At 47.0% G+C, this 16,766-nt stretch overlaps 1 protein-coding gene across 1 annotated transcript in view; it reads left to right on the forward strand.

The window, feature by feature from the left end:
- The window catches only part of SIPA1L3 (signal induced proliferation associated 1 like 3), a 202,596-nt gene that overhangs the window by 108,936 nt on the left and 76,894 nt on the right, over positions 1-16,766 (forward strand). Inside the window, exon 7 of the mRNA XM_087826695.1 lies at positions 2,064-2,129. The gene's annotated coding sequence lies outside the window, so the exon portion shown is untranslated. The remainder of the gene's footprint in view (positions 1-2,063; positions 2,130-16,766) is intronic.

Raw genomic sequence — 16,766 nt, forward strand, 5'->3', positions numbered from 1 at the left:
TATAATCCCTGGGAAGCTTTGTGCTTGGCCCTGTGAGTGTAACATATGGGACAGGTGGGACACGCTGTTGCTGTGGTGGGTGTGCTGGGACATCTGGGGTCCTGGGTGAATTCTTAGCCCTGTAGCCCATCTTTGCTGCAATTTCCCAAACCCCTTGGCATCTTCCTCTCTGCTATGGCCCCTCGCATGTATGAGGGGATACCAGACTGTTGGACATCACAGCTTCCTCCAGTTGGCAGGAAGATTCCCAGCTCAGAGACCTTGGAAAATCCCAGAGCTGGCCTGACCGGAGTCAGTATTCAGGTGTTCTTGTCAAGATTCTGCCCTTCTCCACTTCTGCTCGCCTCTCTCAGCTTCGACTACACTGCTCATCACTGCTGATGTGTCTTTCAAGAGCCATACGTATCACTGTAGAGAAGGAAAGGGGGGAAATTAGAGTGGCAGGAAAGCAATTTCCGTTGCAGTTTAAAAGGCAGCTATTAAAATTTTACAGGAGCTTGATTGCATGGGCTTTCTGACCATCCCAGGAATTTTTAAAATGGCAAGTCTGGTGATAAAGGAAAATGTTCTGGGGACTCCTGGCTCCCTCCTGCCCTGCCAAGCATCTTCAAAATCAAAATTGTTAGGGCTTCATAGACCAGCTTAGGGATAGCACCTACCCAAGAGGCTATTTCTGAGTTTTTTTAAAGTATGTGTTTTTCTGTATTTGCTGTTTCTATGTATAGTAACTGTTTTTAAATTTTCTTTTGTGCTTTCCTAAGTGACTTGGTAATGAGCTATGGGAATCATCAGGAACTACAGTTGCTGCTGCCCTTGCATGTTGAGAGACATTTAATCATGTGAACAAATACAAATGCAGGTCAACCTGCCTAAGTATAAAAGGATATGTATGGACTCAAGTCTTTGACAATGTACATGTAATGGCTTCAGGCATGGCCGGATCCAGGGCCTCTCCTGGGGTTGCCAGGACCTGGTTTCCTTCTGCCTCCCAGTTCTGCATTTCTCTGGGTTGATTTTAATCTCAGGCTCTTAGGTAGCTCCCCATGTATATCAACCGTCTTAGTAGTCCCAAGGAAAATAATCTCTTTGCCTGTAGTCCCAGCACATGTCCCGAGGCTGGTGTTTATTGGACTCAATCAGCCTGGCTTTAATGCCAGGGCCACCCTGAGCAATCTGAAGCCAGGGCCAGGGAAGAAGGGGTGCAGTCACTTTACTAGTCAGGCCTGGATCATATGACCATTCCCCCCCTTTCCCTACTAACTCATGGGTAGGGTCATTCCCACAGGAATTCCGTGTGTTGAGTGGGAAAGGTGAAGGTCCAGGGGCTGAGGTGCAGTGTGAGCCAAAATAGCCAATGCTCAGAACTCCTTCCCTTCAGAAGTCCACAAGGATCTGAGTCTACACCCCCTCCAATTGTTAGCTTCCCTGGGAACACGCTCCACCTTCCCCTGTCTCAGGTACAGCTTAGGGGTTCTTAATCTCTGGACCAGGGACCCTTGAAGGGTCCTTCAATGGCGTTTAGAGGACTGGGAAGTTGGCTGGGGGAAAAATTACATCTTTATTTTCTCCACTATCTAACCAAAATTTAGCATTTTTTTTTCCTTCTGAATGAGGGTCTCAGGTCACAACTGTATTAGCTATACCTGTGACTGTCACCGCTAGAAATCATAACTATTTCCATATCACATAATAGTTGTGGCAGGTACCATAAAATATCATTAGACTCATCCGTTTCCAAATTGCTGTAGTCTGTAGTTATGTCTCTGCTCCCCTCAGGCCTCCTCCGGCTACTCTGTGAAATAGCAGCCCCATCCCCTCCTCCCCCGCTCCCTGACTTCATATTGTGTGTTTATTGCCTTCCTTGCCTACTGGAATGTCTGCCCCGAGGACAATGACTTTGTCTCCGTCACTGGTGTCCCCTCTGGTGTCCCCTCAGTGCCTGGCACAGAGCAGGTGTTCAGTAAATGTTTGTTGAGGGAGTGAATTTGTGAATGACAGAATATAGTTAGCGGGGAGGCGCAGGGTGGCCAAAGACATAACCTCAGTTTTTTCCATCTCTGTAGATGCACAGCCGTTGACCAGCTCTCCTGGGACCCTCAAGGAACACTAGAGTCCAGAACGTACTCAGGGTGAGTACAGTGTGCTTGTTTATTTATTTGCTTCAGTTTTACAACTAGTACACCTAAGCCTCTTTATTATTGGGAAAAAATTTATTCAAAAGAGTGTCAAGGGAAAGATGGAAGTCTCCTTCACTGCCCCTCTGTGCCTACAAGTGTAACATCCTCAGGGCTAGTTACCGTCAGAGGTTGGGTGGGTGTCCTGCCAGACCTCTTCCTGCTCATGAACATTTCTACTTATGTACGTACACACTTATTATTTTAGTTTGCTATTTAAAGAGAAAAGCTATTCCATACGGCTGCCTCTGTAGCAGTTTCCCACTGTCCCCAGCTGTAGGATACCTTGGAAATCTTTGTTCAGAGCGTGCATCAGTGTGTCATAGTCTTTTTTTCTTTCTTTTTTTTAACTTTTTTAACTCAATTTTTTAAATTTACAGAAAGTGGAATTCACTCTTTGGTATACAGTTTCTGAGGTCAGACAAATGCATAATCATAATGGAAAATGGCCCATCACCCACCCTTGTGGATGTGCTGTTTCTCCATAGGCAAAAAATATAGTGTAGGTATTTACAAATGATTACAACATGTAAATATGGTAACTATCTCTAATATAACGGTTTTGAATATGTTACATTCAGGTTTCTGGGGGACTTGTTAGTGGACACCCTGCTGTTTCTGTGGGATAAAGTCTAAGCAGAGGAGTGCGCCTCAGAGGGTGCGGCCTGCCTTCTCACTGGGGCTGTTAACCTGGGTCCTTGGTTAAGGTGCCGTCTGCTGGGTTTCCCCACTGGAAACTGTCTTGCCCTTTGTAATTGAAAGCTATCTTGGGGAAGTACTTTGAAACTACTCCTCAGACTTCCTCCCACTAATTTTGGCATGGCCTTGCTGAGGTAAATCTTGCCTGCAGCAGTTATTACCATGGTATTTCCCTAATGGTGATTTTTGTATGTCCCTCATTTCTTCTACACTTACTGATTATCCACATAATTCATTCTGAAAGGAAGACCTGCTCCTTCTCATTTATTTCAGCTTTCAGCGATTAACGTGTTTCTGGATGGCTGCAAAAATACTCCTTTTATTGTAGCACATTCCTGGGTAAGGTGGTGAAGGTCCCAAGTTCTGAGTGAATTTCTAGTACTGCCTCCCAGACTTCAGGGAAAGCAGCATTCTTTCTACGTGGTAGGCCTTAGGGCCTTAGGGAACTGGGAAGCAGGAGATGGGCTTTCATTTGCTCACACTTTCGCTTCTCTCCTTTATTCAACACATGTGCATTTGAGCACCTATTGGTATGTTCCAGGCACTAGGGATTCACGAATGAACAAAATAGACAAAATTCCTTTCCCTGACATTCTCCTGGCGGATAAAAATAGACGGATAAACAAGTGAATGCAGGAAAGGTGTGTGGGGACAAGAAACTACAGAGATGAGTAAGGCATGACTGGGTAAATGAGTCGAGACTGACTGGGAGTGTGGATGGTTTTAGACAAGGTGATGCGAAAGGTCTCTCTGAGGACGCCCTGAGTGGAGGGAGTAAGGCAGGTGCCCAACCCAGTTCTTCAGCCACCCCTGGGAAGATCTAAACAGATTATCTCACTTTGGATCAGGGTTTCAGGATTCATGACAAACAGAAAAACATGCCCCCTCTCTGAGCAGCAGCAGCTTCTTAACCTGTAGCTCACTGTTGCCCTGTGGAAATGCCAAGTATTGCCACATCTTCTGATATTTTTTCCCTAGTAAAAAACAAAAATGAGGAATTTTTGCTAGTCCATCGCACCCAAATTATGCTGTATCAGATCATTTTTAGTGGTATGTTGATGAATATATTTTGTTGGTTTTCATTGTACTTATTTATTGAGTTACTTTTGTGGCAAAGGATTCCTGTTTTGCATCTTGGTGGTAATGCAGATTCCTTTTAAAACATATGTATATACATTTAAGTGTAAAAGTAAGTTGATTTAAAGAAAATATTGAGTAAATAATTGTACAGATGGGACACAGAAGAGGCTGAAAAGGAAGGGCGGAACACAGCAATCGAGCTTTTTGGTAAACACTGTTCTGGCTTGGCCTTTCATTCTTCCTCCTCTAGATCTGGGGTTCTCAACCAGGAAACTGAACTGAGTTTGGCAAACGATTACCATGGACATGTGCCCCGAGCCTTTTGTGTCTTGGTGGGTGCATCAGGCAGGAATGCTTTCAGCTGCAAGAACAGACAGCCCAGCTCACAGCAGCTTAAACAAACAAGGACTGATTTCTCTTCCATCACAATAAACCTGGAGGCAACTTGGCTGCCATTAGTTGCGAGGCTGAGTGAGGTACAGGCTGGCACCCCTGATTTGCTTGGCCTTCCCCTCATGGTTACAAGATTGCTGCTGCAGCTCCAGCCAGAACAAGGAGGGGGAGGCTCAGCTCCAGCAGTGTGTGTTTTTCAGCCCTGGGCTGCTTAAGCATCCCAGACTCCCCACAGAAGATTCCACTTACATCTCATTGGTCAGAAATGGGCTGCATGGCCTTCCAAGGAGGGTGGGAAATCTCATTTCGCTTGTAGGCCTCTCCTGAGGAGGAAGCCAAAGAAAAAGAGAATTGAGAGTGTCCACTGGGTTAGCAGCCAGCAGTACCTGGCTCCCCAGGGGAAGAAAAACAATAATAATTAACCTTGGTGGGTGTAGACTGTGCCAGGCCCTGCTGTAAGCACTTTATGTGCATGATCTCATTCAGTCCTTACACCCAGCCTATTAAGTTGCTCTGTGATCGCCCCATAAGAATGACTTGGAAACTGAGGCGCAGAATGGTGAAGCCACTTGCCAGGTAGAGGAGCCAGGATGAGAACCTTTGCAGTTCATCTTCACAGCCCTGACTCTTGGCCACTACACTTGTTGCCTCCAGTGAGGTCATGGATGCCCAGATGGCTAGCTCTCTGGCCTCAGTTTACATTCTTCCAGGAAGGGAGGAAGAGGGCAGCATATTTTACTTTAAGGAAATTTTGATCATTAAAAACTTTGCTTGTGAATCGCATCCACTCTTTGTAACTACCTCTCATTAGTTCTGGTCCAGTCCTGGTGAGCAGCACCATCCACTTGTCTTCCTGGTTGCCCTTCAGGGCTTGCAAATGACTGAGAAGACTTCTCTTGGCCTCCCTTTCCCAGACAAATTGTACCTGTGCTTTTCATTACTCTTCCCAGGATGAGGCTCCCAGCCTTGGGATTCTGCTGGCCAACTCAGCACATATTTAACATGCACCTCCTCTGTGCCTGTCCCTGTATTGCTGAGGTGTGAGGTGTGGGTGAGACAGCTTTGTGCCTGGGTGGGTCCTACACTCATTGGGCTCTTCATCCAGTGTTGGGGGGGCAGGCCCCCAGTGACAGCCCAGAGTGGTCAGGGCTGTATGGAAAAGCTAGGGGACAGTGGGAGCCGAGAGGGGGTGCCCAGCCCTGCTTGGGGGCCTGGAAGGGTCCCTAGAATCATCTTTGAGCCTTAGAGAAAGAATGGAGATGCATCAAGGAGCAGTCTTTCCTTTCTCTGTAAAATAAAGCGTTTGGACTTGGGTTTCCATCCATCTATCTTTTCAGCAAACATTGACTGGGCATATCCCATTTTCTGGTCCTGTGCTGGGCACTAGGGCTACAGGGATACCCTCCTGGAAGGATGATACCCTAAGAGTTTTTGTTTCTCCTAAGGTTGTCTTGAGAATTAAAAGGTGATTTTGAGTCTCAAGTACTTAGAACAGTGCCTGGCACAGAGTAGTCACATAATAGATGAGATGGTGGTAATAACCGTGGTTTACATTCATTAGCCCCTACCTCATGTCAGAGGTTAGGCAGCTTAGTCACCAGCCCATAAGATAATAAACTGTAGTGGCTGCTGTTGTGATGGTTCACTTGCCACTTATGAGTATGTACCTTATGTCCAGGCCCAAGTTTGCATGGTGCCTGGATATGGCAGAACTGTGCCCTGGGAACAGGCCTTGTACAGTTGAGGCCTGGGCCAGAAATTTCGTGGGAGAAAACGGGAGTTTCTTTGCTCTGTTTGGAAACCCACAGCTGTTTTCCTCCCAGTCCCCTTTCCATCTAGTCTAGTTTCCAGGCCTCTCAGCACTGGCCTCCAGCGCATGGGCTGCCCTTGACCTCTGTGGCCAGAACGCATGGTTGCTCTGCTCAGCCCATCAGTTGAGTCCCAAATTAGATCTGACAGTATGATTTATTCCCTGGGATGGCGCTGGAGGGCAGAGCCCCAGTGGTTGATTCCACAGAAGGCTGTCAGCCCAAATTAGTCCAGGCCCTTCATGCAGCATTGCTGGTTCAGCTTCGTCCAGCTAATAGAGTTTTCCAGGGTATTAGGGCTTCTGAGCAGCCTCCTCCCATCCCCCGGCTCTGAGACTTAGCTGTGATTCCTAAGGAGCTGTGTTTGATGACGACCTCCGAGGCAGGCTCTGTCTGAAGGGAGCCGAGTCTCAGGGTCCTTTCGTCTGCTGCATCGGGAACTGAAAGTGGCGATTCCCCAGGGAGTACAGACCAGCCAGACTTAACGATGCTCTGACTTACGATTTTTCAACTTTACAGTGGCGTGAAAGTGATACGCATTCAGTAGGAATCATACAAATTCTGAATTTGTATCTTTTCCAGGGCTGGCAGTACATGGTGTACGATGCTCTCGTGATGCCGAGCAGTGGCAGCAAGATGATTTTGCCCAACTGTATGTGTGGGCAAGGCTGAGCTATGCTGTTTGTAGGTTAGGTGTATTAAATGCATTTTCAACCTTCCATATTTTAAACTTAGCTGGATTTATCGGGACATGGCCCCCCTCATAAGTCGAGAAGCATCTGTAGCTGTTCTGTCTGCCCCTCATCCTTTCCCTGAGGTTCAGGACTGGCAGCCAGAGGCCACTGGCTTGCTGCTCACCTCCCAGGCTGTGATCACAATTGCCTCTGCCTCTAGCTGCTTTCATTTATTCCCAGGACTGCCAGGATGGACAGGATTCTACTGTGATAACAAATCTACCCTGAAATCCTGGAGGTTGGGACACAACAAATGTCAATTTCTTACTCATGAAAAGGTAGATCAGGGTGAGACTTTGCCTTGTACATCGGGGACCCAGGCTGGCAGGCTCATGACTGGAACACACAGCCTCCAGGGTCACCATGGCAGGACAAGGGACCTAGAGAGTCACACAGCAGAACTTAGAGAGTGACACAGTTCATTTTCACTCACCCCTGGAACTAGCTGTGTGGCCCTGCCCAACTGCAAGGTGATGGAAATGTGGGGGGAAGATGGGTAGTCAGGGAGCAGTAAATATCCTGGCCACAAGAGACAGGTGTGGTTTTTATTAAGCACCTACTGTGTGGCAGGTCTTCTAAAGGCTCTGGAAATACAAAGGCATCCTTGCCTTCCTGGAGCTCATAGTTCAGTGGAGGAAACAGAATCTAAGAACGTAATTACAGAAGCAGCTCTGTAATTACATCTGTGCTAAGTGCCCCGATGGAGGAGCGGTGGGAGCATATCCAAGGGGCGCCTGGCATATTTGGGTTGGGCAGGAGATGTCTGTCATGAGGACTGCCATTTGTGAGGAGGCCTAAAGGCTGAGTAGGCCTTATGGAATGGGGCGAGCGTTCCCAGTAGAGGGAACAGAATCAGCGGAGTCCTGGACATGGGGAGGAGCTTGACTCTGTGAGGGCATTGGAAGATGGCCAGCATAGCTGTAGGATCATGAATGGGGCAGGTGGCTGGGGCGGACCATGCAGGGTCGGCGTGCTATGGGGAGGAGTTTGGTATTTGTAACACCTGCCTTTTGGAGCTGTTGAAAGAATTAAATGAGCTCCGTCATTCCTTCAATGAATGCTGAGTTTCTACTCTTTGGTGAGCGGTGTTTCAGGTACTAGGGACATAGCAGTAAACAAGACAGACAAATTTCCCTGCTCTCATGGAGCTGGAACTCTAGAAGGGGGAAACAGACAATGAACAAGGAAAACAAATAATTAAGGTCATATTACATCGTGAAAAACGTATGACCAATAAATAGGGTAATTTAACAGAAAGTATATAGTTTGGATGCTTTGGGCTTACACATAACAGAAAACCCCATTTGTCTTGGCTTAAATCATTGAGAAATGGGTGGACTCCCCAACTCCAAGTCCAAGGGTTTGTTGGGCCCTCTTTCTAGGCTGGTTACTTGACAGCTCAACAATGGCATCGAGAACCCAGATTTATTTTGGTAACAGCTCTGCTGTCAGTGATGCTGCCTCTCCTTAAGGCGGGTCCTTTCCACGGTCTTAAGGAGGCAGTTAAGGACACTGCAGGAAGTCTCAGGTAGAAACAGAAGTTTTTCAGACTTGGTGTGCTCCCAAGGATCTCTGCTAGCCCACCTTTGTGGGCAGTGCATTGTAGGGCCAGTGGGAGAGCAGGGAGGAGGCGGCTGCCACAGTCCTAATGGGAGGCAGTGGAGGACAGGACCAGGCCGGGGAGAGTGGGGGCTGGGGAAGGGCTGGTTAGAAGGTAGACTGGACAGGGCGTGCTGACAGCATGGCTGCTCGAAAGGGGGAACACTCAGCGCACGCGGATGTCCACCATGTACTATGTCTCCTGCTTGTAAAAGTTAGGGAGCACATTTGCATTTTACAGGCTCTGAGAAATCTTGCAGGAAAGAAACCTGCTACTTTGACTGTGGAACCTTTTTATTTTCTAAAACACACTAACATGTTCTGTAGAAAAATTTGAAAAATGTTGCTGTGGTAACTATTCTCATTGCTGCACATTAGAATCACATGGGAGCTTTAAGAAACTCCCAGGCCTGTGCCCTGCCCCAGCCCAATTCATTAGGCTCACCAAGGATAGGACCAGGTGTGCACCGCTTTTCGAAAACTCCCCAGATGTTTCCAGGGCGCAGCTGAGAGTGAGGACAACTACTTGATCGTGTCCTTGGGCAAGTTCATGTTATAAAGCTCTATTGTTTACTTGCATGTCTGCTTATCCAACTCATATTTGCCTATTATTTAAAAAAAAAAATCAAAGAACCCAGAATCTTCCAAGATAACCACTTTTGCAAGCTGATGTGTACCTTCCAGACTTTTTTAAATAGTTGTACTTAAAAAAATACCATATGTGTTCCAAAACAAGGTGATTTCCCATCTTTTCAAAGGGAAGATTAAAAAAAACTGAATTGAGGGGGCCCATTTGAAATATTTAGGTTTATTCTCCTCTTAGGTGTGCAGTGGCGATCTCTAAAGTGTAACCGCTAACTTACCATGTTACAGTAAAAAACGATGTTTTTTTAAAGACAGTTACTGAGATGGGTAAGTGGATAAATGTGAACATACGTAAGTATGCTTTTGAGTCAGTCAGACTAATCATTCCAGTATGAGGAATGAATGACAATTCAGGAAAGTTCTGTGTCACCCTACACAGTGACACTGCTTCAAGACCATTTCCAGTATGGTCTTATGCACTCTTTTTTCCATTTTCAAAATTCTAGTTTAAATGTCCCTCTATATCCAGTAAGACTTTTACATCAAGTATTTTGTTTAAATTAAATGAATTTTGGTGACAGTTATTGTCCCTATCTCGCTTTCTGAGGGAATCTTTAAAGAGCCTGTTTAAGTGACTTATAACACTTGGAACTGTGATGTCAGTCTCTCAGGAGTGGGTCCTGAGTCTGTTATAACATATGCCTCCTTTTTCGTTGTTGCCAAAACTAGCGTCATTTAAGTCCTTAGAAGCTAATGTTTTTCCTAAACTTACTTTGTTCAAAATAATAATATGAAAACTCTGAAAGACAATTGTTATTCTGAGGATCATATTGGGGTGGAAATCTTGCTTTATATTTGGTTAGATCTTGTAGTCAAAATAAGTAAATTAGATTAAGCACATGTAGTTGGCTCAGTGGTGTTTGCCCTTCCTGCCAGGAGCAGTAACTAGTTGAAGAGAATGGGTTCTCAGACTTTCCCAGCTTACTTTTATTCATTCATCCATTCATCGTTGATTAATTTCCTGTCAGCTACCCTAAGAACCAGTATGGAGGACAGTACAGTAGTAAAAATGACCTGTGTTGGAATCCCAGCCTACTCTACCTCTCCTGAGTGTGGCCAAGGCACATAGCCTTCCTGTGCCTCAGTTTCCCCATCTATAAAATAGAGTGGTTGTGGGGATTCAGGGATTTAATATAGAGCCACAATCCTAGGTGGAGCATGATTCAGACAGATTATCTTCACTGCAGAAATATCCATGTGACAGATGCTTCCCCAGACCCTGCCCCAGGGTACAGGCTCTGTATTGCCTTTCTAAAATCCCAATTATCCAGAACTCTGAGACACACCTGGCTGAGAGGTAGGAAAGGGATCATGGAGCCGTGTATATAAAGTATTCAGCATAGTGAGTGGCACATAATAAATGCTGTGCAAATATTATTATTATTATTAAAGTACCTCACCGTCCTTAATCATCACCATGGGAATTCAAATGGTAACCACCATGAGATACCATTATACACCCACCTCAGAGGCTAAAATAAAAGACAACATGTGAGGAGATGAGGCCAGAGAATGACATGTGAGGCCTTGTAAGGACTGAGGCTTCCTCAGAGGCACAGTGCGAGGGCTCTGAGCAGAGAAGGGCCGTGATCTGACTCACGTTGATAGGTCCTCCGGCTGCGTGTGGGAGCGGGGTGGGAGCCCGGAAACCGGAGGAAGCTCCTGCTGGTCCAGGCAGAGATAAGGGAGGGGGCGTGGATCTTAATCATATTTTGAAGGTGGAGTTGACAGTAAGTGTGAATGGACTGGGTGTCAGCAGGACGGGGTGGAGGAAAGCACCAAGGGCTTGGCCTGAACACCAGGTGAGTGGCGAAGGCATTGAGTGAGCACCAGAGAGGTTTGCAAGGAGGTGACAGTGCTGCGAAGTCAGGACTACAGCTGCATCAGCTCTTCCTTCAGGTCTGGAGTTGAGGGGGAGAGGTCCAGGCTGGAGAAGGAAATGTAAGAGTCCCCAGGAGATGATGGTATCAGCGCCAGGGACCAGATGAGGTCCCCCAGGGAGGGTGTGGATAGAGAGGAGAAAAGCTGCCCAGAGTGATGGTCAGGAATGGGCAAAGGAGGCCCTCGGGGGTGCCAGGAGGAGGGAGAGACCAGGAGAGCTGGAGCCCTGAGGCCAACTGAGGAAGGAGGAGATGAGGGCCCAGAGATGAGGGACAAATGGCTCATGGGAGAGGTTCAGGAGAGACGGGGCTTTTTTTGCTTTTTTTTTTAATAGCAGTTTTGGGTTTACAGAAAATTGTAAAGTACCAAGTTCCCAAACTTCCTCTGTCTCCACCACACAGTGTCACTATTGCTTCCATCTAGTATTAATATGGTACATTTGTTACGACTGATGAACCAATATGGATACATCATTAACTGAAGTTCGTAGTTTCCATTAGGGTTCACTCTGTGTTCTCCATGGGTATGGTTTTGGCAAATGTATGACATGCATCCTCCCTTACCGCGTCGTACAGAGTAGTTTCATGGCCCTAGGGCTCCCCTGTGTCCCATGTTGTCCCCCCTCCCTCCCTCTCCTCTCCTGACAACTACTGATCTTTTTCCTGAAGAGAGACAGGACTTTGTGTCCATGTACCCAGCAGACGTGAGCTGTGCGACAAGGTGTGTGACGGTATGAGCCCCACCTGCTTTGTTTGTTGCTGTGTCGCTAGTGCTCAGGCCTTGCCTGACACACAGGAACGCAATAAAGATGTATTAAGTTAACGTCTTCTTGTTCGGGGAGGGATTAGAACGGGAAGGGGCCCTTGGGATCAGAATCTATCACTCCAAAGTGGTAAAAATGTTTTCTATGGACCTGGGGTTCTGTCCCCAGTGGGCTCCCCCACACACACTCATGGGTATTAGGGGGAAGGAATAATTGGAATGTAACCCAAAATATGGATATCCCCTAAACTAACCATTTACCAAGTGCCTGTGGCAGGGTTCACATGGCTTCCCCATCTGTGAAATGGGATAATGACAGCATTGACCTCATAGAGCTGTGGCCAGAAGTCAGTGAGATAATGCTGTAAAACCCTGTAGGTGTTTAATAAATGTGAGCTGTTGTTAAAAGTAATATCATCATTACCATTATTCTGATTTCATGGCACTTACCATCTAGTGGGGGAGATAGATATCAAATAATCACATAAATAACCACATAATTTAACTGGTAATTTAACTCTCAAGAGTAAATCCAGAGTGCCTTGAGAGAGAATAACAGGGCTGGAGGTAGGGGTCTTACTAAAGGCTGGGGTGGGTTTGGGAGGTTCCAAGAAGTGACCTCAAGGATAAATAGGGGCAGGGTGGGGCCAGGGTGTTTGGGCAGGAGAAGAGCCTGCCCAAAGGCTCTTCCGTTGCCTCTGGGCACCACAGAAGGGTTTGAAGGAGAGCAGTGGGTGGTTTGGTTTTTTTTTTAACTCCTCCGTGAACTTTCAAGACTTGGTGTCCTGACTCCCTTCCTCCCCCTGGACAGTTTGTACTGACTGCTACAAGCCAGGGTCAGGGTCAGAGACTCCAGCCTGCCCTGCGGCACCTTGTATGCTGTGCTGTCATCTGGCCACTCACTCTGCAGGGTTGGAGGGAGCTCTATATAAGGTAGAAGGTGCCCTGGTTCCAGACTCAGTCCCTAGGAAAAAAGCAGATTGCTGATCAATCCCAGTGACCCACAAAACAGGTCACCGCAGCCCTGCCTCTTCCTTGGAAAGATTCGAGGCCTTGCTGACTCATGATTTCTTCCTCTCAGAGAAGGGACCCCAGCCCACTTCCTGCAAAGACAGCCTCATTTCCTCCCAGGGCTGGAGCTGCCAACAGCAGCCCCCACCCCCAGTTCCCTTTTTTTTTTTTTTTTTTTTTTGGTAAGATGGCAACCAATATGCTTCTCTTGGTTCCCCCTTCTTAGCCAGGCCCTGGAAAGAGGTGGGACAGGGTGGGGATGGGAGTTTCCAGATTACCTCTGTCTTAGCATTGCATAGGAAATGGCTATTTTATGGGCCAAGAGTTTGGGGAGTCCCTGTGCCCCAGCCCCTCAGGGAGAACACAGATGAGCCTGCCAGCCCCGTTCCAGCCTGGGAATGGGGTCAGATTCCCGAGGTGGGAAGAGGCCCAGGTGCCCTGCGAAACTCCTCTGATCCTGCATCCTGACATCTCTGCTGCAGTGGCCCCCACGGTTGCTGGGTAAGTGGATGGCCTCACTGTCCCTTCCTGTGCTGTGCCTGCGGCAGCCCAGTCCCAGAGCAGAGTGGGCCCTGGCCCCATGGGGAGTGGTGTCCTCCCTTCTGAGCACTTGGGTGGGTGCATTGTGTCTCCAGAAACCTACCAAGCTTATAACTGTGTAGTCTTAGCAATGCCACCTGGGTGGTCAAGAGGTTCTTACAGAGACTCTTAAACAGATGGCTTTCCATCCAGGCCTGGTCCTTGCTGCTAAGTGTGTTATGGGTGTTGACTCTTAATCCTCCCAACACCCCTATGAGGTCAGTACTATCCAGTTTTACAGATGAGGAAACTGAGGCACAGGTAAGTTCAGGTCACTTGTCTGAGCTGCATGGCTTCGAAGTGGTGGAGCCAGGATTTGAACCCATGCCATCTGGCTTCATAATCACTGTGCTATACCTCCTGCCTGTGCGCCCTTTTGAGATGCACACGCTCCTTATCACATCTCCCTATTTTCTTCTTAGCACTTACCATAAGCAATTTGTTGACTTGTGTATTGCCTATCTACACCCTTGAGCATGCAGCTCCTATTTGAAAACACGAACTGTGTCTTGTTTATTGCTATAAACCCAGCATCTAGAACAGTACCTGGCACACAGGAGTTGCTTGGTACATATCTGTTGAATGAATGAGCTGAAGTTGCCCGTAATAAGAATGTGGAGAAACTGCGTCTCATACTTTGCTGGTGGGACTGTCAGATGGAACAGCCACTCTGGAAAACAGATTGGCAGTTGCTTAAAAACTAAGTATGCAACTGTCATGTGACCCAGCCATGGCACTCATGGGCATTTATCCCAGGCGAGTAAGACTTATGATCACACAAAAACCTATACACAGTTGTTCATGGCAGCTTTATTTATTGTAGCCAAAAGTGGGAAACAGCCTAGATGTCCTTCAGCAGATGAAGGGTTAAACAAACTGTGGTACATCCATGCATGAAATACTACTCACCAATAAAAGGGAATGAATTAATGATACGGGCAACAATTTGGATGAACCCAAAGAAATTATGCTGAGTGAAAAAAGCCAATCCCAAGTGGTTACTTACAGGATGATTTCATTTGTATAATATTTTTAACTGGCAAAATTATACAAATGGAGACCAGATTGGTGGTTATCAGGGGTTGGGGAAGGGGGTTACAGGGAGGGAGATGTGGTTATGAAAGGTCACCCAAGGGATCTTTGTGGCAATGGAATGTTGAGGTCTTGCTTGTGATGGTGGATACTCACATTTACACATGTAAGTTAGATATGTATTATTGGCCAGCCTGTGATGTCTTATTTGGGGTGTAGGTTACTCAAGTGTAGACGTGTCAAAATTCATCACACTATACACTCAAAATGGGTACATCTTACTGTACATAATTATACTTCAATCATTGAAAATAGATACCATCAAGTCATAATGATAATGAAATAGTTCACTCTGTACTAGGCTTCGTGCTAAGCACTTTACATGTGTTAGTTTATTTTTGTCTCACAACAGTGTTGTGAGATGGACCCTTCTATTCATATTCTATAGATGAGGCAACTCCAGGCGGGTCCCCGTGACCTCGCCTTAGTCCCACTCGGGCCTTTCCCTTGATCCTAATGGATGATGGTACACCGCAGCCCCTGAGGCCTCCTCACTAAGACCCTTGTGTGCCATTTCAGACAGCCCAGCTGTAGTCAGATCTTAGGGTATCCCAGATCCAGAAGCCAACCTTTGATTCAGGAACAGAGCGGCCGCAGGAGGGCCAGGCTGGGCTTTCTTGTCTTATCTCATCCTCGGCTCCAGCCAGCTGGGGATTAACCCCCTGCCATTGTCAGAAGAAGTAGAACATAGGAAACTGCCGGCAGCTTGGCCCTTGTGATGAATGAGGGAAACTTAAGTAACCCACTGCAGAAGGTTTCCTGAGGCTTTGTGTGCAAAGGACAGTGCAACTGACTGTTTCTGTGGCTCACACATGTGGTACCGTCCGGACATGCAGCTTGAGACCTGTAAACATTCTCCATACGTTGGGATTCATCGCCCTTCCTGTTTGTGTCTCTGATGCCCCATTTCCCTCCTGCAGAGATTGTCCCCTTGTTTAACAATCAAAAAATGGCTGCCTAGGTTGTTGGTCTCAGTTAGGATTCTTTTAGTTGTAAGTAACAAAACGCTGACATCATCCAGCCAAATGGTAAAGGCATTTAATATGTTCTGGATTGTAGAAGTGAGTGGGCATCAGATGGGGTAGAATCAGCAGCTCAGATGTCTGTCATCCAGGACTCAGGTTTACAGTTGTGAGTACTCAAAACAGAGTTTATTCTTGTATTATTTATTGTATTATTTTCTATACAAACAACAACTGTAAGCGGACGTTTGCCCCACCCTGTATATGCCTCTTGGTCCCAAGATGGCTGCCAATGACAATCAGGGCCACTTGCGTTCAAGTCTACAGACACCGGGAGAGAAAAAGACTGCCCCATCCCTTATGGTTATAAATACTTCCCTTTAGTCTATGATTGATCCAGTTTAGGTCATGTGCCTCCCTTACCAGGCCAATAAGATCCCCAGAAGAGTGCCACACCCTGATTGCCTTTGACCTTTTGGAGTCCACCTCCCAGGGGAAGAGGGAAGTGGGTATTGAGGAGACAACCAAATGCCTGCCACAGCCGGGAAAGACCTCCAAACTCAGTTCCTAACCAAGGCTCACTAAGGTAGCAACAGATTGTGTCAGGCAAAACACATGTGCTACTTTAGAACAAAGAAGTGTGGTGATTTATGGCAGGAATGGCACCCGGAGTTAGACCAGTGGGGTCAGAATGGACCTGGGTTCAGCGACCGTGGTACTTGAGTTCTGGCTAGGAAAGAATTCAGAGCCAAGACTCAAACTATAAGAACATTTACTTGGAAAATCACAGAGATCGAAGAAAAAATTTGTAGAAGAAACGGGCTTAGGAAACAAGTTACAGAGATTAAGGAGTTACAGAGATTCTTCTAAACCCTTGGAGCTTAGAAGTGAGGAAGGTAAAGGTGACTTGCCTGGGGGGAGCATGCTCCAGGGGAAGGGAAAGGTGCAGGCATGCTCCAGGAGGGAGAGCTCCCTGGGTCATTTGTTGTATGGGTTTTAAGGATGGAGATTTTAGGGGAGGTCCCAGGGGAAGATCTCAATAGAATATTCAGCAGCTTTCCAGGTGTGTCCTTTCTGAGTCTAGGTCTCCACTGATTAATTGGTTGGCGCTTGGGCGTGGGGTCATCCAATGCAGCTGGTCCTGATGTCAGCCATGGGTTCATTTATCTGGTTTTGCTGCTTTTCTGGGCCTGGAGCTGAAATACAACTGAGGCCTAGATGTTTTCTCTAGGGAGGAAAGGTCAGGTGGTCCAAACCCCATGACCACAGATATGCTAGGGGAGGGAAGATCACCCTGGGTGTGAGGTCCCACCTACAATTGTCCTTTGCTAGGTACCCAGGGCTTTC

Source organism: Miniopterus natalensis, chromosome 18 (assembly GCF_054644295.1).
Source record: "Miniopterus natalensis isolate mMinNat1 chromosome 18, mMinNat1.hap1, whole genome shotgun sequence".
In the NCBI taxonomy this organism is placed as follows: Eukaryota; Metazoa; Chordata; class Mammalia; order Chiroptera; family Miniopteridae; genus Miniopterus; species Miniopterus natalensis.